Source organism: Camelus dromedarius, chromosome 13, assembly GCF_036321535.1.
Source record: "Camelus dromedarius isolate mCamDro1 chromosome 13, mCamDro1.pat, whole genome shotgun sequence".
Lineage (NCBI taxonomy): Eukaryota > Metazoa > Chordata > Mammalia > Artiodactyla > Camelidae > Camelus > Camelus dromedarius.
In genome coordinates, this window is record NC_087448.1 from 31,901,027 (window position 1) to 31,922,932 (window position 21,906).

A 21,906-nucleotide genomic window follows, 5' to 3' on the forward strand; every position below is an offset into this window, starting at 1 on the left:
GCATACTGAAGGTTAATTTCTATCTTCTTCCCTGCTATTATAATCTCTTCAAAAATCTGTATAAATCCTTAATTTTCAGAAAAATAACTTTCTTTTTAAAAATGTTATACTATAAATATGTTTTAGTTCTGGATTCCAGAGCACATTTTATATTTTTAATAGTTAGTTACCAGGATATATTCCAATTTAAAAAGCAGAGATTTGCAGCTGCTCTTAATATTCTGTAATAAAATTTCCTTTCCCATTAGTCAAACTCTTTTGGGAATTTGCATGATCTTCAGTGTTAACATAACTGGTTGGCATTAATGATCGCTAGTCATTTGATTCTGTGTGAAAGACCCTAGTTTTAAGCATAGTACTAACAGAATTTTTAAAATGTAATTCATATTTATTTAATAACATTCATGAGTATTTAAAATCATACTGCTCTTTTCTACCAATTCTTTGCACACTACCCTCATGGATTTTTTGGTTATTCTTTTTTGCTTCACTCTCTAGTTCTGCAGCAATAAGTTTCATTTCTTTGTCGCATTTCAAATAATGAGGATATATCAGTGGCACTTAGGAAGTTTTCTAGATATGATTAAATCCTTGCAGAGCCTAGCTTTCTTTGATATTGGTAGCTACTCTCTCTGCCCACTTAATCCTCCTATGCTATCTAATTTCAAAATGTGATTGTCATTCTGAGGTATCTTGTAGTTTCTCATTCCTAAAGGACTGTAGCCTTTTCAATCATAAACCAATATGCAAAAAATGATGTTCTCTTTGTAATCCATGTGGCATATAATTTAGATAATAACTAATAATGATAATTAAGTTTTATTCCTTCCACCAAAATATATTCTAAAAGACAAGATCTCCTGAATGATGAAATGTGTATTTTTTTCCATTCTTGTTTTTATGGTATCTTCCAATAATATGTCTTAAATTTCACTGTTCAATCATTCTAAAAATATCTTTACTACTCAACTAATATAAGACTAGCTACTCAAGGAAAGTGAAAAATCATGTTAAATTAGATTTAAAGCTCAAAATTTGTATTTAAAATTGAGAATTTGTGCATAACTTGGAATTAGTCATAATCATTCATTCAATTATTCATTTGTTGGTTAAGTCAACAAACCAGCTACATTTTTGAAGTATCCCTTGTTAGTCCAAAGAAATAATATGGACATATGCATAGCTTTAAAGGCTATATAATAAAACAGTATGTTAGTTTGTTTGTTTTGTTTATTGTTCTGTACCCAAGCTTTCAGAAAGCCTCTTATTTATTCATACAGTGCCCTATTGTATGGATCTGAGTGAGAGGCACAGCCCCCTACTGCAATTACTGTAAGATGGAAATAGAAAGGAATTAGAAATTTGTATTCTTTCTGCTAAGATCCTGGACATGGAGTCTAGATTTTCGCAATCAGTTGCTTTAACCTGGGACTTTGGTGCTGAGTAAGTAAAATACCAAGAACAGCTATGAAATTATTTATTACAGTGCTGAGAGTCCATTGCCAGTGAAGCCAGCAGCTGTGTCCTAAGGGGACTGCCCTGTATGTGCTGGGCACTGACTGACCCTCACTGCTCAGTCTCCCCTGGCTCCTGACATTTTTCTGATCTTGGTTCGTCAGTTTTCTCATGGATTCTATGAACTTTCTGTAGATATAAGAAAATAAAAATAATATGCCTTAAACAATGGAAAAACATCTCCCTCAAAAGTCTTGGGCTAAGTAATCCATCAACAGAATCCATCAAGAGAATGGTAGCTGTGTTTTGGTAAGTCCTTAGATGTCCTCATACCCTCCATTCCATCTTTTGTTTTGTCATCGCAAGTGTGTACTCTTGGTCCTCTTGGTCCAAGCAGGAGCAAGTAATTTACTTACTACATCTTGTACTTGACTAAAAACTCAATGAACAAAGAGAAATAATGTTTCCTAGTGCTTAGTCCCTTAGTGCTTAGGTCACTGACTAGCACACAGTGGGAAGTCAATTAAATATTTATGGAATAAATACATGGTTCCCATTTTTGTGTAGGTTGATTTCTCTTGAAAATAAGCCAAGGAACTCTTCCTCCCACAGGATTCCCGTACTTAATTTGCTAGCCTCTAGTCCTTCACAGTTTTGCTTTCTCTTACCTTAATCTAAACTTAATCTATTTATGTAATCGCTTTAGACTAGAGAGCTATCAGATTAGCTGATGTTTATTACAGCACCTAATTGCATCCTAAACTCTCAGTAACTGTTAATTATCAATAATGGCAAAACATTCAACCAGAATTGGCCTCTAGCTCTTTGGAAATGTTATTCACGGAGGCTGCAATTCAAGGTTGACATTCTGAAGAGGGTACAGGAAAGTACTTCAGTAATTATTTTTATCTGTAAGGTTTACTTCCCATATTGTTGCTGTTGGTGTTTTGGAAAGCATTTAGCCCCTTCAAGAACGCATTTCATTTTTCTTCTGAGGTCGTGAAAATGAATTTTAGGGAGTCATGTCATTATTTTGAATGACATTTGTTCAAATTGAAGTTTTCCTATCTTCTCATTATGGTAAATTTCAATCTATTTATATTTTTCCTGAAATGCATGGCCAAGCTACAGCATATAAGAGAAACAGAAAATTCAAGTACAAAGATAATTTAAAAAGAAAAAAGAAGAAACAGTCGTACTAATATTTTGGTTGATTTTAGGTGAGAATGCTGTCTATGTATAGTGATGAATGTCTTCCTATCAAAGTTAAATGTACAAAAGTTTCAACAATGTCATTATGTTAATATTGTCACAGAAAATGAAAAGCATATCTGATGTGTGCATGTGTGTGTGTGTGTATGTACACACCATAAAGGAGAATTTTCATAGGATGAAAAATGGAATGGGGTTAATAGCAAAATATGCATTTTTAAAAAAAATGATGTATATGTCATTGTTTTGAATGTTCCTCTTTGTTGAGAGTATAAATATCTCTTTCACATTAAACATATATTAAAATCTCAAGAAAGAAGACAAATCTTGACTGGAATCAAAGAGAAGGAATTTAGTCAGCAACGTAAGAAAGTAGACTTGCTACTAGCTCAACATTTTTCTTGAACAATCATTGCTTTGCCAAGATCTGCACAGTGTAGAAGACATGTCATAATGTTGATAGAAGAGCATTCTTTTTTATTACCTTTGTTTATTAGGCCTCTTACAAATTAATGAGAACATCACTGTGTACAAGATAATTTCTTTGTTTGTGTTTTGTATGATTCACAAGGAAGGCAATGCTTGAGGATTTATTATAGACTATTCCTGTTTGTGAAAAGTTATATAAACCATCTGTGAAATATCAAATTATTATTATTTTTGCTGCTTTATTTTCCAAAGTGAATTTAAAAATATTTTTAGTCAATTTCATTACCAAGGTCTTCCTCTTTGAGCCCAGAAAAACTGGTAGTCAAAAACAAAACAAAAAAAACAGATTTTCTGACTCCTTTGAGTGATTCTCAGTTTTAAAGCAAAGATATTTTAAAACTGGTCCAGTGTAGAGAAAAATTGAAAGTTTAGTCCCTTGAATATCTGCTGATTACTCATTGAACCAGTCATTGAAATAGTCTTTCTGTTACTAAGGAAGCACTTTATTCCCTATAAAAGCTGTCAGTATTTTGATGGTTAAGCCTAATATGTTGTTCAATAAATCTGGATTTTATTCAAGAGCATAAAAAGAATTTATAAATTCATATGTTTTAATCAGAGGAATATCACTAATACATCACAAGGACATCTTTTGGTGTTTAAAGTGATCTCAGTCTACTCCAGGGAATTGTTTCAAAACTTTAACACTCTTTTCAAATTGATTATGCCAATTATATCATTGTCCTCACATCCCTCCCAGACCCCTGGAATCACCATATCACACACAAGCACCACCAGCATCATGACCAGAAACATATACTCAGGGGATTTTTATCTGAATAACCCAGACAGCTATACTCTCAACTTTCCACCTCCTGACCTACAACAGGACTTAGGCATACACTGCACAGACCGAATGTTTTCATTCCCCCCAAAATTCATATGTTGAAACCTAATCCTCAGTGTAACGGTCTTAGGAGGTGGGGCCTTTGGGAGGTGATTAAACCCTGAGGGAGGAGCCCTTACTAATGGAATTAATTAAATCCCCTTATAAAGGAGACCCCAGAGAGCTTTCTCCTTCCCATCATGCAAGGACATAGGAGACAGCTGGTTATAAACCAAGAGGACAACACCAGACACAGACTCTGCAGGCACCTTTATCTTGGACTTCCCAGCTTCCAGAAATGTGAGAAATAAATTTCTGTTGTCTAAGCCACCTTGTTTAACAGTCATTTGTTATAGCAGCCTGAACTGACTAAGACACATACTAACTTTTTTCCCCCATTTTTCCCCTGGGGAATATATGATAGAATTATTTTAATAATTAATGTAATACTTCTACGTGTAGTTCATGTCTCATTTTCTCACGGTTTTCAAGGTATATTTGGAATCATTTGTTTAAACTCTCTCAAATCATTTCCTTCAATTTCTCTAATGAGTCTTTCCCTGTAGGCCTAACATGACAGTCTCTTGCATTTTAAAACAGTTCTTCCTCGGTTCTAAATTTCTAAATTTATCTTAAGCTACTAGTCTACCTCTCTTGGTTATTTCACTGCCTTCAAAAATATTCTGTTCATTATGTTACCAAGTCCAAACTCGTTCTGCTCACCACACAAAAGGCCAGTAAATTGGGAGATGAGGTGTTGGGGCAAGAAGTAGCAACTTTCTTCAGAAACCCCGCAGACCAAGAAGATCTCAGAATTCATGTTCCTTTTATACTAAAAAGGGGAAAGGACATGATTGGTTGTTGCAAACTTCTTGGAGTAAGAATGCTTTGTTCTTGGAATCCTTTTTTCTTGCATCTGTCCATGTGTGTCAGGTCATGGTGCCCCTGTAAAACATCTAACAGAACAAATGTTATTTTTTATTCTGCAATTTGTTATCTTTATATGAGTGCAAAAGTATTAATATCCTTAAAGTTCAGAGCCTTGAAAATAGGCGACATTCTTTTACAAAAGGTGCAGAGCTAGCAAGACTAAGCCTAGAAAACAGGGCTCAGGGTTAAAGCCAAAGGACTAGATCTAATATGGAGTCAGATTTTTTTTTCCTATTTCAATTATGCTGGATAATGTCTTTGGTATTTTTCTTGATTTTGGTCCATATATGAGCTCCATGTTCAGTTCACCATGAACAGACTTCATCTCTCTACTGTGTTTTAATGTGCAACCTCAGTATCTAAATTTTTATCATGGCACACAGATTGAACAGTCAATCCAAAGACAGCATACAATTAGATGGCCATGGCAGTATATGTGTACATATGTATGAATGCAGGTGTGTGTGTATGTCTGTGTGCGCAGCTGTGCAGTGGACGTCAACCATAGCTTATTGACAAACAAACCATGTAAATTAAAGTCACTATTCTATCTCCTTTGTGGCTTTTGATTAAGACCTATCTTAAGATAATTTGAGAACACTATAATACTGCTGTTTTCATTTGTCATAATAACTTTGTCCCTAGTACTGGTTAATAAATGGAATCAATACTTTCTGCAAGAGCAGGAATTGAAAGTGACATTCTCCATGCCAAATTCATTCTGCTTAATTACTGAGTGCCTATTAAATGGCCAAGTATCATTTCATGTACTTTACATCCTCCAGTGAATAAGAACAGAACAAAACAAAACAAAAAGCCTACTCTTTAAAAAGCAAATAATTTTTAAATCTACTAAAATCGATAATGAAAAGTACACTTTAAAACATTTTCAGAAGGTTTTCAGTGCTAAGATAGAGGAAAAGGGCAAAATAGAGCAGGATAAAAGTGGTGAATAGTGCTGAATGGTCAAATAAATGACATTTGAGAAAACATCTGTAGGACGTTCAGTAGATTCCAGGCCAGTATCTTGGGAAGATCATTCCAGGCAAAGGGAATGCCAGTGCAAAGGCCCTGAGGCCTAAGCATAACTGTTTTGTCTGAGGAGCAGCAAGATTATTCATCTGGATTAAGTGGAGTAATAACTATACATAGGAGTTGAGGTCAGAGTTTCGTAGGGTCTAATTGGTCATTTGTCATCTCCCAGGGGCTCTACGATCTCTTGAGAAAAGAAGATGCATCGGCATCGGTTCCCTAAGAAAACTTCTAACTTCAGAAAACAAGGCATTCTCAGTTATAATCTTATTCCTGCTGCTTGTGTTTATGTGGATCTCCAGATAACAGTCTCACACCCTAAATATAACCCTTTTATAGATAAGTTGCAGCTAAGACTATCAGAAAAACTGCTTACACTATTTTAAGCAGTGCATGCCACATAGTTCACATATATGAAGGACACACATGGTTGCCCTACCAGGAATGTTGGGGTCTGAATACTCTACTCTCGTCCCCACATGCTGATATTTTAGTGGGAAACATCAGCTCCTGGGCCCAGAGCTATGCAGTATGGACACAGACTCTAGATTTTCTCTACCTTCTTACTGATGGAAGAGACACAGACAAGCTGATATCCAACTAAAAACCCACGAAATGTCAAGTGTACTGATAAGCAGAAACACACCAATATTCCGCAACCCATTTGGTCTGTAGCAAAGGATAAATTAAAGCATGTGGTTGTCATTAAGGAATTTGACTCTGTAACCCAAGCATTGGTGAAAGATATTTAAACTGGCACACTCCACATACCATCCCCCATCTTTTTTATTTTTTTTTTTTCACAGCAACTTTGAAGTGTTGGGTTTCCACATAGAGAACAAAATATCTTAGTCCAAGATGGGAAGATGTCATGCAATTTATGAGTACTTATGACAGATTTAAGCTGCTTAATGTGTAAATTTGGCTCTGTACATATCAGGCTATCATCTGTGGCTTCTGTGGGTAGAGTTTAAAAATCTTAAATTCTTTACCAACATAGAAGGGGGTGAAAAGGTTGACAGAAATTTTCTTTTCTGTGGGATTCTATGAGAACAGTGGGATGAAGAATATATTTATTTACTCAATTCTTATCGTAGTTACTTCATTCAGAGGCTATTTTTTTACTCCACAGAAGTATTGTGCTAAATACCAAGGATCTGACTAGAGGAAAGAAGGTAGGTTAGAAAATATTGGCAAAATTCCAATAAAAGACTGTGTACGTTTTACAGGGATATTTATAATAGAAGACAGTTTTTATAGAGTTTCATGTAATAGAAGACTGTCAAGTAAAAAGAAGCATAAAATAAGTGGAAATAATTGAAATTTTGCACTATTGAAGTAAAAAGAGGTGCCTGCTCTTGATAAAGGACAATTCTCTCTTTGCCAGTTCTTTTTGGTTTGATGGCACCTGCATTCTGTCCAATCCTAGTAACCAGTTAACCTGGAGGAGCCATAAGTGACCCAAGCCCAAGTGTGGTCCAAGATGTCTCTACAGCTAAGTCCCTATTGGACCAGTAGAGACAGTGACACCTTCCCTGATATGCCTGGGACATGGAGGGGCACTCCTAAGACACTTTCATGGAGTGGCCAAACTCCAACTTGCCTGGATTTTGCCAGCTCCAGTTGGTAACATTTTCCCTGTACTAGAGAAGATTCCCGAACCGCCCCACCCAGCAACTTCAGACTTCTGACTGGACAGCATGAGTGGGATTTCTGGTCTTAAGACTACTTCACAGCCATAGGTCATGTACACAGTACCCACAAAGACCCAATAATTCCTCAATAATTACTCTCAGAAAATGTGTTTACATTCAACTGACTCTGGGGGTTTACAGATCCAGGAGCTTAGAAGTCCACAAGCCCAAAGGGTGCTTCTGGTCCTTTTGGCTATAGTTCCAATGGGCAAACTGAGAGTTTGATGATACCTGTAAGTCAAATTGTTACTGAGTCCAAACTCATTCTGCTCACCACATAACAGGCCAGTAAATCAGGAAACATGGTTTGGGGGCAAAGAATAACAACTTTCTTTGAAATCCAGCAGACCAAGCAGATGGAGGACTAATGTCCTAGAGAATCATCTTACCTAAGTCAGATCTCAGGCTCCTTTTATATTAAAAAGGGGAGGGGTGTAGTTGGTTGTTTGTATCAGAATTCTTTGTTCTTGCAGCTGTCCACAAAGGTCATGTCATGATGTTCCTGTAAAGCTCTGAGAAGACAAATGTTATTCCCCATTCTGCAACTTTTTATTTCTATATGAATGGAAAAGTTCTAGACTGTTAAAGGTCAAAGCCTTGAGACTGGGCTCTCCTGTATGTTTCAGGCTATATGCATATTCTTTTACAAAATGTGTAGAACCAGCATGACTAAGCATAGGACACAGAGCACAGGATTAGAACTAAAGGAAGAGACCTATTATAGAGTCAAATTTGTTCTTCCCTAAAAAAAAAAGAAAAGGCAAATGTAGATTAGCAAGGCCCCAAATCCTTCTCAAAAGTGGCTTTTTTTTTTTTTCTGGAAATTCTATAGGTGATTATGAACATTCCTGCATGGGTTATGTGAGAGAGATAATCACAGAATAAGTCCACCAATCACTGGGTCTTATTTTTATTTTGTGGGGCAGAGACAGCTGAAGAGAACTTAGAGAGTTGGTTAGTTTGACTTCATGAGAAGATGGTAATCCTGTTAAATTTAGTGAGGAGCATGGTACTTTGTGGGACACATTACTACAGTGTCCTCCTTCAGGGTGCACTGGCTGTGGCCACTTCGCTTAAGGAGGAAGAAGAAGGGGCCTGAAGGGACATGGACATCTGAGACCATTTCCTTCCTCGGCTAGGTACTATTTGGGCTCTGAAAGTTTTGGCTCACTGGTGAAGACTTCCCTGCAGCTGAAAACCATGTTTATAACATTAGTCAATCTTCAAAGAGATATCTTAATCTCAGAAAAAGTTGATAGCCACTATCTACAATATTTGGTTAAATCTAGAAACCCTTTCAATTGTTGTTTTGTAAGGGTTCTAGGATGAGATTGGGTAGCCTTTAGTCTATTAGAGGAGAGGGTTTTTCTCTCCTCAAAATTATTATGTGCTAAATAACTGTTTTGGAAAATTGGAATTTATCTTTTGAAACTTTATGTCACTTTTATGCCAAGGCAGAGAACAAGAAAATGGAATCTTTTTTACAAGCTTCTTTATTTTCTAGGCAAATGAAGAAACCATCTACATGTTGTATCAAAAACTGAAACACACAGGCAATTTACATCATTAAAATCTTGACTGATGACAGGAGGTAAATAGTGTGGGGTGGGGACAGGCTTCAGTTAATACAGGGGATATGAATGCCTACGTATATTTTTGTCCTTCTTTGGTGAAGGCAAAGAGATATTGACTTTTCTGGTAGAGGCACAATGAAAATATAGTGCAAAGATTTACTACAGTGAAGAAAGTGGCTTCAAGCGTAATTGATTACAGACTGGCATTTTGGTTAGGCACTACCAGAAAGTAAAGGATAACAATTTTGTTGATGGCCCTGAAGTCTTGAACACATCAATATCATTGTCCATTTGATGTTTAAATGGCAGGACAGGAGTGTTACAAAGACTAATGCAGAAGACATGAGAACAGTTCTGGATATAAGGTCTTCAGATATAGATTTGTTTCCTTCCTTTGCTCTTGGCTTCAAAGGATATTAAGAAAGTTTGAGTAATGGTTTGGTATGCTATATCCATTAATAGACTCTGCTCCAGACTTTTCCTAAGTCAGTAGAGTTTTTGTTCCACAGTGAGCTAGGTATGGTGTGAAGGTTTTTATCTAGGATAAAACAATATCTAGGATATTGAATTTTATAATTCAGATATGAAGAAGCATAATAGATTTTTTAAAAAAAAATCTTCTATATAGCACAACAAACTATATTTAATCTTATAATAACCTTTAAAGAAAAAGAATATGAAAATGAATGTATGTATGAACATGCATGACTGGGACATTGTGCTATACACCAGAAACTGACACATTTAACTGACTGTGCTTCAATTAAAAATATATATATAAAGTGGCAGACACAGCTTAAATATGAATAGAAAAATTCTCTGGAATTTCAAGATTTAGCCTCTCTTGTGTGCATTTAATATTATAATTCTATTTGCAAAGAGGAAGACAGTGAGAGGAAAGGAGAGAGGGTGAAAGAAAGGAAGGGAAAAAGGGAGAAAGAAGGAAAGAAAGAAGGAAGGAAGGAGCAAGGAAGAGATAAAAAAATGGAAGAAAAAAGTAGAATGCGGGGCACAGGATTATTGTAAATTAAGAGACTGAAGAGCTATAGAAATCAGATACAATCATTTAAGTTTGATAGAATTCTGAACAAAAACAAACAAACCAACACCGATACAAGATGTTTTGAGGACACTGGACTATGAAATAGATGTAAAATTATTAGAGAATTTTTACTGTGTTATGGGTAATGATACAATTGTGACAATGTAGGAAACCATACTAATTTTTTTTAACATGCTGATTCATTTGGGGTGAACATCAGGATATCTACACTTTACTTTAAAATGGTTATATAAATTATATTTCAGAATGTGGATAGTTCTTGGATCTAGATGGGGATATTGTTGCATTTTCTCTTTGCTTCTCAGGGTTTTGATGATGTATTTCATTATTTTATTCCATACTTTATAATTTTGTATATTTATTTGATCAAAAACATGTTTTTTATTTTGTAATTACTACTCACCCTCACAGATATTTCTCAAACTTTCTGAATCACTTTTTCAATTTAGTATTATTTTTAAAGTCTATCTATTATATACCTTGGAGCTAGGATTTGTGAAATGCAAGCTGAAAATATTTTTTTTGAAAAGTTAAAGTTGTCATTTAAATGAGAGATATGGTTTATCTCATATACCCATTATCTATTTCATATTAATGTTGTGGCTTAGCAAACCACCCTGAAACTCAGTGACTTAAAGCAGACCCTCACTAGTGTTTGGATCAGCTGGGCTCTTCTTCTCCTGTAGGCTGTCTTCTTATGCTTCTGCAGTCAGTTGTGGGAAAGTTAGTTCTGCTGATCTTGGTTGTGTTCTCTTACCTACGTCAGGAAACATAATCTTTTATCCTCTACCAGCGTAGCCTGGACTTGTTCACACAATGGTGGCAGGATTCCCGAAGCAAGTCCTTCTGAGGTCCAAGTCTACACTCCTTACAACTCTGGTTTCACCACATTCTAAAGGCCAAATATATTCAGAAGGATTGCCCAGATTCAAAGGGATGGATAAATAGACTATCTCTGAAGGTTAGAGCAGTAAAGCCACGTCACAAACGGAATTATATGCAGAGAATACAAAGGATATTTCTGTAAGGAGAAGTGAAGTATTGGGGTGATTAAAAAAAATTAATCTGTTACTCCAAGGAGGATGAAAGCACCAATTCTTGTCTTATCCAAAAGAGAAGAATTCAGACAGGAGACAAAAGCATTGTTTAAACAGAGTTTATTAGCAAAGTGACATACCTTCAAGGGCTGAAGACAGGCTGCACCAAGAGAGGAAAAGCAGAGGCTCCCCAAGTCCCTATTTCTTTTGTGTGGTTGCCTAGGGTCTGTCTTAAGCTAATTTGATAGTTGACATCACTTGAGTGGCATGTGTAGGTTACATAACCTTTCCCCTATTTCACATGTCCTTCCCCACAATGCATACGGAAAAACCCACAAGGGGGCTAAACCTCAATGCTAATTACATTATAATGAGCACTGGGTCATGTTGGGTCCAGCCCTTCTCTCTACTATGCAGTTACAGCTGTCCGGTTCTATCTGGTTTATTGCTGGCACTCATTTAAAGAAACTAAAGCTCTTTGAAGCCCCTTATTTTAAGGGCAGGTATACCATTATCTCCTGGATTGTTTTCTCCCCTTTCCACTCCCCTTGCCTGGTGCCCCTATCTATCTGACTGCCTATCTAACCTACTACTATCTTAAACTTGTAAAAGTTATGTTTTCCGATTTATAATATTTTCTTTAAAAATGAGCTATTACAGACAACGAAATTGACTAACTCATTGCAGCTCCCACATACTGCAAAGATTTACAGTTTTGGTCAGTTGTACCATTTCATCATTACCAGGACATGAATATTTATATTATGCTCTAATCTCTTAATTTTCACATTTGTTTTATTCTTAATTAACCTTTAAACATAGTTAATTTTATTGCCAAACTTTTACAATTCGTGGGGTCTTATCCAGGTTTCAAATAATACTGTGGTTAATATTCATGAAGGAATAAAGGCATGAATGGCATACTTGATATGAATTCCAATCTTCAGGTAGCTTCATTTCTCCCTGTGTTTATTCTAATTTTGATTCTCTGAGCTTGTGTTTTCCCATAGTCTTTGCTAGAGAAAAGTGTTCCTATCTTTGTTTTGACTTCTTCATTTTACAAACTCTTGTCTGCTGTTTTCTCTATCCTTGTTTCCTATCAATTTGATTACATTTGCATTTTGTTCTCAGAAATTCTTGTAGGTTTCTAGTGATCTAAGGGCATCTTTCAGGGTATTTCAAGCATATGTGGGTAGTGCAATAAGTGGATGAACTTTTATATAAGAAGGGAGATACTTAGGTGTGCTCTTGCCAAACCCTGACTCCAGTTTTAGAATCTTTATTTATAAACATTCTTCCCTTTTGTTGAACATAATCAAAGTATCTTTAAAACTAGGTGCAATAAAAACATTTGTATTGTTTAACACCTACTTCAATTTTTTTTTAACATTCTGCTCTCATGTTTAAGTGAAAAGAGGATTTATATAAATTATCTTTCTACTCTCAGCCATAAAAAATGACAACATAATGCTATTTGTAGCAACATGGATGTCCCTGGAGAATGCCATTCCAAGTGAAGTAAGCCAGAAAGAGAAATAAAAGTACCATATGATATCACTCATATGTGGAATCAGAAAAAAAAAAAAGATGACAAATGAACTTATGTATAAAATAGAAACACTCACAGACATAGAATACAGACTTGTGTTTGCCAGGAGGGAGAGGGGTGGGAAAGGGTAAACTGGAAGTTCGAGATTTGCAGATACTGACAGGTATATGTAAAATAGATAAACAAGTTTATACTGTATAGCACAGGGAAATATATTCAATATCTTGTAGTAGCTCACACTGAAAATTAATATGAAAACCAATATATGTATATTCATGTATGACTGAAGTATTGTGCTGTACACCAGAAATTGACACAACATTGTAAACTGACTATAATGCAAAAAAATGCAAAATAAAAAGTTATCTTTATAGTATGAAAATCCAGCAGTCCATCTATAGATAACACATGGAGTGAGTCAGCATGATGGGAAACTCACCCACGGAAATTTTGTTCCTTTATGTTTCTTCTCTCCCACTGTGAAGGAACAATACCATCAAGATTTTTATTTTGAAAATTAGCCTTTGTTCTGGATTCCATTCTAGCCATCTATGAGTTTTGTCATCTGTGATCTGTCTTGAAAAATGTCTACTGCAATGTAGGAGCTTATTAAATACCCGCTAAATGAGGAAGTAAATGCACTGAAAAGTATTAAAGGGGTGTGGCTCTGCATTTGTCCTTGACAGCACAGCTCTTCTCTCAGAAAAAAAGTTCCTATCAGTGGGAGGCTGACCCCTGTGGGAGCTTTTTGTTTGTTTAATTCTTAGTCATTCTTGAGCCTCACTGCTTAGCACTTTTCAACCACCTCTGAACCACAAAAATTTCAACTAGTGTACTCCCTTTCTACTCCATTCTCCCACTCCCACCCTCTCTTCATACACCTTTTCAAGGATCTCTACTAATTACTTCCCATGGCAACAAGACTGCTTTTGTAGGTAGATTGATTGTTAGTGATTTTTCAGTGCCTTTTCCTTAAACTTATTTTTCCCTATATCTTAAAGAAATGTATAAAAGATTTTTGCATGCCGAAAATAATATTCAGCTCTGTGGCAGATTTATACAATTTCATGTATTTTATTAGACATGCACACACAAGGATTTGCTTAATTAGGCAGCCTATTACTCAAGACAGTATTAAAGAACAAATGAGTGCAATGTGCATCTGTTCACAGTGTAACACCTTTGGTATACTATCTGATAAGCAGTGTTCCATGTCTTCAAGTTACATGGTATGACAAAATTTATTTTGCTTCTATTATTGAAAAAAAATTAGTACTGAGTTCATTCTTTTACTTTTCTTATTTTTCTTTGACTTTGTTTATTCTAAAGGTAGCATTTAAAAAAATCTCTTTTGATATTAAAGTCTTTTAATTACAGACTACAAACATGTAATATGCAGCAAATAACCAATCTAAATGGAGGGTGCATTTTTGATAATAATTTTGGACAATCTTTTGGCAAATGTTAACATTAATTACAAACTTTAATATTTATTAACAATTTATGAAAGTGTATAGAAAAGGAATATTGCCTGCCATTCCAGTAATCAAAGAATGTTGCTCACCATTCAGGTTCTACAAGGATCAAGTCATCAGCCACTGCAGCTGCCTCCACCAGTGGTGCACCCTGAGAGGGATTTAGGATGGAGAAAAAGGAGAAGCATTTTGTGCTTTGGATACTGGCCTTACATAGTTAAGATGTGTAGCTAAGAAATCATTTCAATAAGCCCAGACTCTTGCATCTTCCCATACATAAAAAGGGGACTAAAATCGTTAACTTGAGATGTCTATTTTTTTGCAGTTAGCAGTGATCTTTTGCTATTTTGTTACTCCAAAAAGGGAAGGGAAAAAAACCAAGTTCTTGATATACCCAAAAGATAAGAGTGCAAATGGGAGATAAAACATTGGGTAACAAAATATTTTAAAGAATTTATTAACAAACTGATAGTACACCCCCAAGAACAGGAGGTGGGCTGATCCAAGGGCCCATAGCAGTGCTGTTTGTTTGCCTTTTCTCTTATACCCTGTCTTACAGGTGGTGTTTTGATTGATTGATGGCTCTTGCCCATGGAGTGCTTAGTCATATTTGTCTTCTTTTGCACATGTCCTTAGCCATGATGTACATAGAAACATCCATGGGGGAGCCTAAACTGCAATGCTAATTATATAACAATGGGAGTTGGGTCCTGTCTAGTGAGGTCCTTGTGGCTGCAGCTGTTGGATTCTAACTGGTTTCTTGCTGGCACTCATTTAGAGGAAGCAAAGCCCCTTTATGCTGAAGGCGGGCATATCGCCATTTTCTAGACCACCCTCCATCTCCTCCACCTTATCTGCCCAGTGCCCACGCTTATCTAACTACCTAATAGTTTGACTACATGTTTTTTTCAGCAAAAAACTCCTATGTTTCATGGTCTTACCTCTTCAGAGCACTTCTTTCGTGCTGTCTCCTGGGCTGTAGTTTTCAGTAAGGTCCTCAAATAAAACTTAACTCACAATTTGTAGGTTGTGCACTTTTCTTCAGTCCACAGTTTCTATTTTTATAATGTGCTCATTTTGTACCCTTTAGTTTGCAAATATTCTCATACATCATTTCTTTTACAAATCATACAATTGATATGTTACTGTTAAAATATTATTAAAATATATTTTAGTTTTATATTCCATGTTATACTAAAATTTTATTAGAAGATGCTAAGAAGAACAGCTATGAATAAGCTTGGCTAAAAATTTGGTAAATATTTTGTATTAGAATTATATTGTTCTTAGGTTAAGTTTAGTTAGTTGAAAATTTTGCTTTTTGGGGTTTCATTTGGAATAAATTTAAGACAATTCTGTTGAATATACCTATGACTAAAAACACAAATGTCAAATATAAAATCTGTATGATTGCAAATGATTCCAAGTAATTGACATTAAGTAATTTGGTTTTCCCGTTTCCATAATATTGCCTCAATATATGAATATATTGATAATATATACTCTTTAAGGCTAGATTACACATAAAATAAACAGTTGCTTGCCATTTGTTCCCTATTACACTATTGCCATACATCTACCTTAACTCCATAACAAATAGAAAATTTTAAATAAACACTTTGCATAACCAAAAGACTGAAATTAAGAAAAAAAAAAAGGACTGCAAATATTCAACATCTATCACATCAAAATCTAGACACAGATTTACTTTTCACTTAAGAGATATATTTGTTCACAATGATATTATTAGAAATGTTTATTAATTGAAACTATATTCAGCCAAAACATTCAATTTTAGTAAAGTATACTTGTAATTAAACAATTAGTTCACTGTGATTGGATGGCATTTTGTAAGCAATCACAATATTTAGAAGGAAATATTTTCTATAACTGGAGTGAATTGATGACTCAAATCACTAAATACTAATTGTACCAAAGCTATATCAAAAACAATTTAGAGCAAATATAGATATATATATATAATCATATGTATTTGTATATAACCATATATAATATAAAAATATATATGTTGATATTATAGTATATAATAATGTTATATAAATATATAATATGTATTTAAATAAACTATAAATGTATATATTTATCATAAGTAAATTTTGACAGGAAACCACATTATATAAAAAAATATTAAAGTTAATTGCTGGTTGACGAAGAAATGGACAGAGGTAAGTTTACTTGGCTTCCCCTTTTTTTAATGGCTGCACGTACTACAGTTTGAAAAACACTTCTCTAAATGGGCTTTGACTACTCTAATCTTATGTTGATAATGCTATAAGAGAAATGAGTGTTTACAGGCTCCCAGTCTCTCTGAGGCATCAAAGGAATTGTCACTTAGCTAGTTCATGGCAGAATCAGGGCTGGTCACCAGACACAATGACCCACTTACTCAGTTTTTCACTTGCTTAGCTATGATAAGTGCTCTAGTAATAAAATAACTCATGCCCAGAATAGCATAGTCAAAATATATTTCACATGATTATAGAAAAATGAGTATTCAATACAAAGATCATAAAATAAATACTTTTTCTCCAATTTCCTCAATCAAAATTTTCAATCAATATTTTAGTCATAATTTTAAGTAAATTTTCTTCTCAATAAATTTACAAATATTAACACAAAAGCAAATACCAGCTAGTTATTTATAGGTCTCCTTCCCTGGAAATTTTTGATAGGGCATTTTTTTTTTTTAATCCAATGAAAAGTATTCTAACCCAGTGTTCCTTTAACCACCATGTTTTCTTGGAAAACAAAATATATTGTTCATAATAAAATCCAAACAGAATTCTAATTTTAGTATTAGTCTTCGTTTGTCCTAGTATTATCTAGGTAACCAAATCAAACATTTTTAATTTTACATTTCTAGATGGTATGTTGACTCAGATTTTTGTTCTTCACTTCATAATAAAGTTGCATGCACAGAATTCTCTGTAGTAATGGGGAAAACAACAGATACATAAATACTGAGATTGCATTGGTTTGTGTATTTTTCACACCTCTAGCTTGATGTGATTTAATTTACTATGGCAACTAAGTTTTACTAATTTTCTCCCTATTTTTTCAACACTTAGGTAACAGAGTCTGTAAATAATAGCATTTACCTTTAATGTAAACAAAACTGATTCTAATGAAATAAGATCTGCTCACAAAAATATTGAGAAGTCTAATTTAATGCTTTACACAATTTAGTTAAGAACCTTTATTTGGGGTCTTTGAATAATAACATGACAGCTTCATTGTTCTTTTGCAATTGTTCCATGAAATTGTTTTAATGGTTAACATAATTACTTTATGCAATATTAGTCAAATTTTGCAAGTATGAGTTCATCTTGTTTTATAAAACAGTAAGTCTGCCTTGAAGACATTACTATCCCAACAAATAGCAATTAACCTAATATTGGTTAAAAAATAAAATTGATAAGACAGCCCTTTGATAAAAATTTTCAAGCTGTGACTGTATTTTTATAACTTGAAAAATAAAATTTGAATTAAAACAAGTATAAAATTATAATTAATATATTCCTCCAAAAATAAAATTCCAAAGGGGACTATGATGTATATGAGGTAATGTTTTTGAAATGTTTTTAAGAAGTGATGTGAATTTTATTACAGGAAAAGTAACCACTTGTCTTACAGATATATTTGAAATTTTGTTAAATTAATCACATTTCTGGGTTTATTCACTACCACTGATTATTAACAAGGGGAAGATATACCCGGTATTGCACGATAAAGAATCTTAAAAATGTTATATAAAATCCCTAAAGTAATCAGCTGGCAAAATGATCAAAAAACAAACACTTAAATCCTCTCACTGTTATCCAAGTTAAGACGCTGGTCTAGACAACTAAATTAGCAGCATTATTCTTCTAAACAGCTGTGGCAGAAAATTTTTCAGGATGCTGATTAAATTTAGACTAATCTTGTTTACATCACATATGTGTAATTGGTAATTTAGGCACGTATTAAGAAATTCAAGTAATGCTGAGAAATATTTTAAGATGTTTTATGCCTATTTTTTGAACTATTTATTAACCATAATTTTTTACAATAACTCTTTGGATTAGCTAATGTATGCTTTCACTATATCAATAAAGACATTTATTATATCTTGTCTAGAATATATTCCGTATATGTGCCTGTATATGCATTTATGATATTGCTTTAGATTTTACTCTCCAATTCATATATATAATGCTAATTGGACACGTGTTTCCTCTCCAATTTAACACAAGTACTTATGTAGGTTTTATTCAATACTTATTATCTCATGATTTTAAACAAATGTGCTTGACAATAAAGAAAAACCTCTCAATTTCTAGATTTTTAAAAATTCTTGGATTTAGATGTTTATTTATTCATAAATGGTCAAAATATAGATAGGAACTTTGGATATCATTACTTAAACAAAGCAAAAGCTAAATAAGTTATATCTATAACTGAGTAAACAAAAATTTGACCTGTTTGGGGGCAATCATTCAATATTCATACTTCATAAATACTTTAAAAATGTAATAGTTAGCATAGCATAATCTATGACTTATAAAGTGGGCCCAAACTAGTTTTTGTAGCAATTTCCCTTTTTGTTTTATCAACAGAAAATATCTCAGTGACAAATTTAACATAGAAGACAGTTTAATAGGTGAATTCTATGTCTTCTAAGCAGTTTTTTATATGTCTCCACATTATAGAAGCATGACTTATGCAAAGGTCATTGTGATTTCTGTTGTTAGAATAGTAATCTGTTTTTGTGTAGAATGACCAGCAACTCTATCTTATGCAATCTATGGGCTATGGCAGCAATTATAGGGAAACATTCACATGGTCCGTTTACAGGATGAGGTTGCATAAAGTCCATCTGATTACATATAAGTGGTTATTAGAATAGGTCCTCAAACAAGAGTCATAAGAGAGCTATAAATTCTCAGCCATCTATTTTCAAGTCATTTTATGAGAACTGTGGTTTCATATGTATTGGATAGTTTTTTGTCATTGGCTTTGGAGCAAAAATAAATGGCACATTCACATGCCAGACACAGACTTCTTGGTTCAAGTATCAATGCAGCCTACCCTTTTAACAGAGAAATATTAACAGAGGGGAAGTATCTATTGAGGACAACCAATTTAGTTCGACTCTTCAAAACAGGGATGTTAATTCACTACATATAATAGAAACCGTTATGAATTCATGACAGGCATGTTTTGTTGTAAGAAAGGCACAGTGTAATTTATCAGCATAAAACCTCAAAGTACTATAAGCTGCTGCATAAGAAAATTGTAAACATGCACATACAAAACCAACCAGAGTACTCATGTAGAGAGACAAATTTAAAAGAAAGTAGTTTTTGTCATGGCAAGATATAAATGTCTGGGTTCCTTAGAGTGTGTTCATCCACTCATTCATTCATTCATCCTGTTTCCAGACTTCTCACCCCTATGGTGATTGAGAAGCAAAGTGACTTCACAGAGAATTACTCATGGAAGAATGAGAATTCCTGTGGTTTGAGAAAGGCTTTCAGTTGGCCTGTATGAGGCACTGCTGACAATTATCTGTAAGAAGTTGAAGAATCAACTGGGAATTTTCAAAATTTAGTTCAAAAAAATACTATTAGGGTTGTACATATTTTAATTTTATTTGGACATTAACTTTAATCAAAAGCTCCCACTAAATGTATAAAATTAGTTAGTAGAGGTTTAAAAATGTATAAACATATATTAAAGTGAAGTTACTTCAACAACAACAACAAAAGTTTTGGTCACCTATTTTATAAATCCACCTTTTCATTACTCATAAATGTATTGAAAACCTTAATATTAAATGCCTATTAAGGGCAAGAACCATATATTTGATTTATTTATGACCTGAATAATTAACAGCAAAACTGCATTTCAGTTGCATTATTGGGCTACTAAGCCTTCAAGTCTTTAAGGTAGGAAGTCATATGAAAGTTAATTTTTTGCTCACTATCACTAATTATCAGAGAAATGCAAATCAAAACTACAGTGAGGTATCACCTCACACCAGTCAGAATGGCCATCATTCAAAAGTCCACAAATGACAAATACTAGAGAGGCTGTGAAGAAAAAGGAACCCTCCTACACTGTTGGTGGGAATGCAGTTTGGTGCAGCCACTGTGGAAAACAGTATGGAGATTCCTCAAAAGACTAGGAATAGACTTACCATATGATCCAGTAATCCCACTCTTGCGCATATATGCAGAAGGAACCCTAATTCAAAGAGACACCTGCACCCTAATGTTCATAACAGCACTATTTACAATAGCCAAGACATGGTAACAGCCTAAATGTCCATTGACAGATGACTGGATGGAGAAGTTGTGATGTGTTTGTGTGGTGGGGTTCAGTGCAGCCATGGAGAAAGACAGCATGGTGCAGTTTGCAGCAACATGGATATACCTGGAGACTGTCATTCTAGGTAAAGTAAGCCAGAAAGAGAGATAGAAATACCATGTGATATCACTCTAAAGAGAAAAGGAGGGAAGAAGAGGACAAATGAACCTGAATATGGAACAGAGGCAGACTCATGGACATAGAGTGCAGGCTTGTGGTTGCTGGGGAGGAGGGGAGTTGGAGGGGAAAGACTGGGAGTTCAAGGTCTGTGGATGCTGACAGGTGTGTGTGGAGTGATTGGACAGGTTTGCGCTGTGCAGCACAGGGAAATGTATGCAGGATCTTGTGGTGGCTCACAGTGAGGGAGAGTGTGGAGATGAATTTATGTGTGTTCATGTGTGACTGGGAGGTTGTGCTGTGTGCTGGAATGGCACTGTACACTAACTATAAATCAATAAAAAATAAAAATTAAAAAAAAGAAAGTTAATTTTTAAAATATCTTGTAAATGAATATCCAAATCAGTCAGAATAAATAGAAGAATAAATTCAATACAGAGAGTATAATTCTTTTTTAGGAATTTCAGGGATATTTTAAAGATCAAAATAAGTTTGATGAGAAGAGACCAAGAAGTCAAGAAGTTAAGCTAAATTAAAGTTCTAGAAGCCAAAAGTCTTACAGAAATATAAAAAGCAAATATTCTGAGTTCTCTGCTACTGGTAGAAAAAATAAGAAACTTCATTCAAAATATGAGTTAAATTCAAAGGTATTATTTTCTATCTATGGTAGTTTATACAAACCTGTATTTATATAAAATATATACAATAAAGGATATATTTATATACTACTCTGTATATGTCTATGATGAAGTCAATTGCTATGGTCTCTAATAAATTAACCAAATCAATAATGTATTAGTAAAACTATTCTGAAAATATATTTTCTATGAAGAACATAATGGAAAACTGACTTACCTTATTGACTTTCTTGAAATTAATTCTATAATGGTGATACGAAATATGGCACAAGGAAAAGATGATTTTGTTTTCAAAATAGTTGATTTAAAATGGGATGTAATTTTTATATGATATCACTTATATATGGAATCTAAAAAATACAACAAGCTAGTGAATATAACAAAAAGGAAGCACATTCACAGATATAGAAAACAAACTACTGATTATTAGAGGGGAAAAGGGAGAC